Source organism: Suncus etruscus, chromosome 10, assembly GCF_024139225.1.
Source record: "Suncus etruscus isolate mSunEtr1 chromosome 10, mSunEtr1.pri.cur, whole genome shotgun sequence".
Lineage (NCBI taxonomy): Eukaryota > Metazoa > Chordata > Mammalia > Eulipotyphla > Soricidae > Suncus > Suncus etruscus.
The window spans coordinates 89618374-89623822 of record NC_064857.1 but is presented as its reverse complement, the minus strand read 5'-3'; the positions used below and the strand labels follow the sequence as shown (position 1 = coordinate 89623822).

The window sequence follows — 5449 nt, the reverse complement described above, 5'->3', positions numbered from 1 at the left end:
AATCTTTGAGACAATTGCTGGAATTAGATCCAGGGATAAGAGGAGCACTCATTTACAGAGTGTGATGGGAATCTGGGTTGCCACCAAAATTCTGTACTCTATGATATGTAGACATATAAGAAGCTCAGATAGAAACCCCTGGAGTACTCACTTTGCTCTCCTAAAGTTTTCTGTTATAGATAGATAAAAACAGTTTGTTCTCTAATACATTATTTAGTAGCTGTCTTCTTTGAAAGAATCCTAGAGTCCTATAGTGAAGGACACCCCTTGATTCAAGGGAGACAGTAAGTCTCATTTTGTCAGGCTGAAAATTCTTAGTAGTACCTGAGCCATCCTTGGGGGCCCGAAAGGGACATGTGGTCCTGCTAAAAAATGCTGATGTAAATGACCCCAAAGTATAAAGAGATTAAGCTGAATCCTACAGTTGATACCTTTGCTAGAACTCCAGGTGTACATTGCAATCTCAGAACTACATTTCCACATTGTACTGATGGCAAAATAAAGGAAGCATAAAAATTAGAACAAAAAATTGCTTCTCGGCCTTTTGGCTAAGATCAAGTGTAGTATCTGTTCTTATCAGTTTAATATCTGATACGGCGTCTACCCGAAGACAATATATTAAATGGATTTTTGGCACTAGGAACTGGAATAGGAGCTTGCTCCGTCCATTCCACGCATCGACCTGGTATTGAAGTACCTCCAGGAACGGTGCACCAAGAAAAAAGAAAAAAAATTAGAACAAAAAATAAGTAAATTAGAAATACAAAAAAACCCTCATGAAACTAGGAGCTGGTTCTTTAAAGACTAAATAAGATTGTCAAATCCTCAGAGAGATAGTGCCTCTTTGCCCATGGCAGACCTGGGTTCAATCATCGGCATCCCATATGGATCCCTATCAAGCTAACTCCTGAATACAAAACAAGGAGCAACCTCTGAGTACCTATGTATAGCCCAAAATAAAATAAAAAGATCCTCAGCTAGATTATAAAGGAAAACAAAAGAAAAAAATCTAATCAGATCAGAAATTAAAGGGGAGAGTTAAAAAAAGTTACCATATAAACACAAAATACTTTAAGACTATAATGAACAATTATAAATATTAATTTTATATTAAAATATAAAATACATAGAGAAAAATATGTAGATAAAAAATATCTAAAACCTATCCAATGTAAAACAAATAAGACAAAATGCCCATTAATCAGAGCTTATCCAGATTTTCCCACCTTTCCTTATACTTTTTATTTGGTTTTTTGGTCAAACCTAGTGGTGTTCAGAGATTATTCCCAACTCAATGCTTCGAAGTTACTCCTAGTGTTCGGGGTATCAGGTGATGCTGGGTATTAATCTGGGGTCTTTTCCATGCAAAGCACAGTTTGTTAAATCATTTCCCTAGCCCCAGGTTTCCTCCACTTTTCTGAATATAATTTTATTTTATTTTTGTTTTGGGGCTAAACCCAGTGGTGCTCAGGAGTTACTCCTAGCTGTGCACTCAGAAATCCATCCTGACAGGCTTGGGGGACCATATGGGATACCAGGGATAAACCTGAGTCAGCCATGTGCAAGGCAAACACACTACCTACTGTATTATCGCTCCATGAATATGATTTTAATGACAACGATAACTAGCGAGGACCCCTCACTTCTTACATACAATAGATACTTCTTACAACCCATAGATACTATGTATACATAAACACACTGCTTTAAGTGAAGCAGTCAGTGTAGTAATTCTGATCAAGTATTTATAGGATCTTACTTCTTGAGATGAATGTGTGACACAAGACATAAAATGCAAAATTAACATCTTATTAGCCAGTTTCTAAAATTGGTCGTGTAAAGGAGACTATCAAGACTGGAGATATGTCTTAGTATGAGGCTCTGGATCTCATTCTTAGCAGAGCATGGGCCCACTGAGCACTGCTGGAATCATCCCCAGCACCAGGTGCAAGAAGAAACCCTGATTATGGTGCGCACACGCACACACACACACACACACACACACACACACACACACACAATTTTCAAAAATGAGTTTATCAGAGCTGTGAATGCACTAGCTCTTAGAAAGAAGAGACTTGAGTCTAGCAGGAGGAGGTTTGGTAGGCCCATGCCATGCCGGAGGCCTGCTTGGCCAGGCCTAGGGGGGGTGCGGGATTTGGGTAACCCCAGCACCCCTCGGCCACCTTGCTCCAGATCTCCAGGGCTTCCCCGGGCCACACGCCTGGGCAAGCCGGTGAGTTGGGTCCCTTGGTGGAGCCTGAAGGTACCCTAGGCCTTCCCCCACTATCCATGCGGCTCCTTAGGGAGGGTCTGGGTGGGGCTCTGTACTTCTGTTCTCCCAGCTTCTTGAAGGATCTCTCCTTCCTGGGAGCCGGGAGTCTAGCAGGAGGAGGTTTGGCTGGCACTGGTAATCTCTGTCCAGTCTACATTTTCAAAATCGCGCGGGGGCGATAGCCCCCGCGCGCACAAGAAACATTAATAGTACTCTCAGAAGAAACATTAATAGTACTCACTATCATTGAATTATGTTTTTATGTATGCAGAATGTCCATTTTGTACTCTGCCCTTTTGCATACCCCTTCATAATTTCATACTTCTCTTTAACTTCTTTAACTCCTATCATCATTACTCCTTTTTTACCCTTTCTAACTTAAGTACTGTTGAGTCCTAATTCACAGACCAAAGTGGTGCCCTAGAGTTAACACCCACCCAACTATTTTAAAAGGCATAAAAAGGACACATATCTTTTCAACATTTTATGGGTGTTTTCTTTGATGGCTATAACTTTTGCTAAATACTTTCTTATACAGTGATGATCCCCCCCCGTGTTTTTTATCTTCTCTTTGTGAACTGCTCAATATGGAATTTGGTGTGAAAGAATCCCTCAGTTTAATACTTATGTTTGATCCAAGTCATGGGTCTTGTTCGAAATGTCTTATGCCCCCATATATCTGATAGCACCACGTGGCTTTATATCTTGTTTGCATAGGCACACTAACATGGGAAAATACTATACATACCAATAAGTTCTTATCTAATAGAAATGGGAACACACAAATCTTGTAGTGCAATGAGACCTTACACCCTGAACATTGACATAAAGACCTGGCACAGGCCTCAGAAGAATGGGCATTCTCCATTTACCCCTTGATCTACAGAAGACATTTACAAAACATCCAAGGTTGTATATAACATCACCCGGAGGCATTCCTGTACCAGGGACGATCCTACAGCTGCTCTGACATCGATCTACTCAAAAGAGACATCCCTTAACACTGAGAAGACAACAAGAACAATGACCTGCTTACTGGACAGGGCTTGCTGTATTGCCCCTTTATGGTGAGGTTTGTCTATAACATCACCTGGAAGCAATCCTCTACCACGGAAGACCCTACCACTGCTCAGACATCGTCCTGCTCAAAAGAGACTTCCCTTAACACTGAGAAGACTTAACAACAACAACCTGCTTACAGGACAGGGCTTCCTGCATTCCCCTTTCATGGTGAGGTGAAATGAGAAGGCACTCCACATCATGACTTCAATGTAGGACATGCAGATTCCAGAATCTTTAATACAGAAACATGAGACCAACAACAGAGACTGTGTGATAAGTGTGTTGGCGCTACGGACAATGTCTTAGAGCGAACAGAGCGAACGACAACTTTCCTGAGGCCTAGAGCTGGTCTTATGCCAGGAAACTTCAGGGGTAGGATCTCTTTGTATTTAGCCCAAGGCTATTCCTTTCCATGCCTCTCATATTTTGGTGGGCCTATGCAAACAACAATTGCCACTCTAACACCGTTTTTACTGTGCTCCTTTGACTCTAATCCTTAAAACACACCCACTTAAAATTTGAGGTTAACTTAAGCTAATATGCATGTACATGGAAATGTAAAAAATACTATGCCTCTAATGTTTAAGGAGTTACGTAAGTTTGATGGCATTAGATTGCCTTGTGTGCTGTTAAGAAATAGTATAATGTGCTACAATCTGGGGACTTGAGGGAACAAGTAATTGCACATGGATTCTGTTTTATTTATCTTAACTTTCTTTGGTGAAAGTTCAAAGTTAGGATATCAGCAAGGGGACTTCTTCAGATAATTATGTTATGGGTGATTGTCATTCCACTGTAACTTTACCTTATCCTCTTTCTTTGCATCTTTTGTTCTCATAATTCATAATAAAAAAAATATTTTGAAGATAAAAAAAAAAAAAAGAAAGAAGAGACTTAAGTAAAAGACTAATAAATAACCACACCCACAAATGCAGCCATCATATTCGAACAAGGCCAGCTCCATAGACTCTCTCTTCTCTGGAACAAGATGTAAACCAAGCCATGAAAAATCTACAGTGGCTACACTGGCCCACACAGCAGATAGCTGGCCATCTTGGAAGGAGAGAAGGCCTGGCAGCTGAGTACACACACCTAAAAGATGTAGTATCAGTATATAGGAGTCTCAGTAACAGTGCTTTGAATTTCTGGCAGCTTCATTTGTTTGATGCTGCCCCCCCCTAAAGGAACACCCCAATTTAACAGAATGAACAGCTAACAAGAGCTTACTAAACCCTCTGCCTGTATATCAATGACTTCATTGAAGATACAATAATTTTCACAAATGTGTTGTTACTGTCTTTTTTCTTTTTCTTCCTTTCTTTCTTTATTTCTTTCTTCCTTTATTTGCTTCCATTTTATTTTCTTTTCAATAGCTTTGCTTTCACTTATCTGGGGAAGCATATGTATTATAATAAACTCCATCAATTATGGGTTGCATTTTCTTTAAATAAACAAAAAATACAAAAAAAAATGTGTAGACTGTTCTGTCAAACACTAAGGAATTAGCACAGAAGCCAAAGAAACTAGCTCAGAAACAAAAACAAGACTGGAACTGTTGATCCTAGCTGGAGAAGTGAACAGCTCTGGAAAAGGCAGAAGACTTACAAAGGGTGTGGTCATCATAATTATAGATTCTGCAGAGGAAACAGTACAGTTCTCATCAAGAAGGTGGAGTTCTGTGTGCTTGGGCAGCAGTGCATAGGCATCAGGCAACCAGAATTGAGACAAAAGAAATAAAGGAAGGGTTCCTAGCATTAATCTATAGTAATTAGGGCAAGTTCATGCCAGGTTCATTATCTCATTAAACTCATCATGATTCATAAGAGTAGCCATAATTGCCATTTACAGAAGAGGAAACTGACTCAAAGGGGTCTTGTAGTTCAAGCAAAATTCCCTTCTAGAAAAGGGAAGAAGCTGGCATAAGTCAATAATGTCCCAGCCAACAGGTTATGATCCATTGAGGCTATGTTTCCTCTGCTCAGTAAATGTCACTGTGTACTTATTAGGGTACATATATAGTACTGAACACAGAGAAATAGTTCTTTTTCCTACAGGGTATATTTTCCATGGAGCTAGAGGCAGCCATATATCAAATAATGCTGTTAAAGAAAA

At 39.9% G+C, this 5449-nt stretch overlaps 1 non-coding gene across 1 annotated transcript; it reads left to right on the top strand.

Annotated features, from left to right (window-relative positions):
- The first annotated feature begins 528 nt into the window (after positions 1-528).
- On the top strand, positions 529-719 carry LOC126021334 (U2 spliceosomal RNA). Its single transcript, XR_007499880.1, has one exon. It is a non-coding gene; the product is annotated as a U2 spliceosomal RNA (small nuclear RNA).
- Positions 720-5449: the final 4730 nt, after the last annotated feature.